The following is a 1,883-nucleotide window of genomic DNA, read 5'->3' on the forward strand; positions in this document are numbered from 1 at the left end:
TGGACGGATGTGCTACTCCGTCGGACGTTCGACGAAAATTTTTCTAAGTCCCACCGCCAAGAGGAAACTTTTTCCCTATCGGTCCTAGACGATTTTCGACGTGATATCACTGTAATATAGACGGTTTCTAACAATATATATCATAACACCAAACTCGCTACAATTATTATTTATCGAGTTATTAGCAAATAATGGACGGATGTGCTACTCCGTCGACAAAACTCTGGAAATTTTTCTAAGTCCCACCGCCAAGAGGAAACTTTTTCCCTATCGGTCCTAGACGATTTTCGACGTGATATCACTGTAATATAGACGGTTTCTAACAATATATATCATAACACCAAACTCGCTACAATTATTATTTATCGAGTTATTAGCAAATAATGGACGGATGTGCTACTCCGTCGACAAAACTCTGGAAATTTTTCTAAGTCCCACCGCTAAGAGGAAACTTTTTCCGTATCGGTCCTAGACGATTTTCGACGTGATATCACTGTAATATAGACGGTTTCTAACAATATATATCATAACACCAAACTCGCTACAATTATTATTTATCGAGTTATTAGCAAATAATGGACGGATGTACTACTCCGTCGGACGTTCGACGAAAATTTTTCTAAGTCCCACCGCCAAGAGGAAACTTTTTCCCTATCGGTCCTAGACGATTTTCGACGTGATATCACTGTAATATAGACGGTTTCTAACAATATATATCATAACACCAAACTCGCTACAATTATTATTTATCGAGTTATTAGCAAATAATGGACGGATGTGCTACTCCGTCGACAAAACTCTGGAAATTTTTCTAAGTCCCACCGCTAAGAGGAAACTTTTTCCGTATCGGTCCTAGACGATTTTCGACGTGATATCACTGTAATATAGACGGTTTCTAACAATATATATCATAACACCAAACTCGCTACAATTATTATTTATCGAGTTATTAGCAAATAATGGACGGATGTACTACTCCGTCGGACGTTCGACGAAAATTTTTCTAAGTCCCACCGCCAAGAGGAAACTTTTTCCCTATCGGTCCTAGACGATTTTCGACGTGATATCACTGTAATATAGACGGTTTCTAACAATATATATCATAACACCAAACTCGCTACAATTATTATTTATCGAGTTATTAGCAAATAATGGACGGATGTGCTACTCCGTCGACAAAACTCTGGAAATTTTTCTAAGTCCCACCGCTAAGAGGAAACTTTTTCCGTATCGGTCCTAGACGATTTTCGACGTGATATCACTGTAATATAGACGGTTTCTAACAATATATATCATAACACCAAACTCGCTACAATTATTATTTATCGAGTTATTAGCAAATAATGGACGGATGTACTACTCCGTCGGACGTTCGACGAAAATTTTTCTAAGTCCCACCGCCAAGAGGAAACTTTTTCCCTATCGGTCCTAGACGATTTTCGACGTGATATCACTGTAATATAGACGGTTTCTAACAATATATATCATAACACCAAACTCGCTACAATTATTATTTATCGAGTTATTAGCAAATAATGGACGGATGTGCTACTCCGTCGACAAAACTCTGGAAATTTTTCTAAGTCCCACCGCTAAGAGGAAACTTTTTCCGTATCGGTCCTAGACGATTTTCGACGTGATATCACTGTAATATAGACGGTTTCTAACAATATATATCATAACACCAAACTCGCTACAATTATTATTTATCGAGTTATTAGCAAATAATGGACGGATGTACTACTCCGTCGGACGTTCGACGAAAATTTTTCTAAGTCCCACCGCCAAGAGGAAACTTTTTCCCTATCGGTCCTAGACGATTTTCGACGTGATATCACTGTAATATAGACGGTTTCTAACAATATATATCATAACACCAAACT

This window comes from Halictus rubicundus, unplaced genomic scaffold (genome assembly GCF_050948215.1).
Source record: "Halictus rubicundus isolate RS-2024b unplaced genomic scaffold, iyHalRubi1_principal scaffold0789, whole genome shotgun sequence".
In the NCBI taxonomy this organism is placed as follows: domain Eukaryota; kingdom Metazoa; phylum Arthropoda; class Insecta; order Hymenoptera; family Halictidae; genus Halictus; species Halictus rubicundus.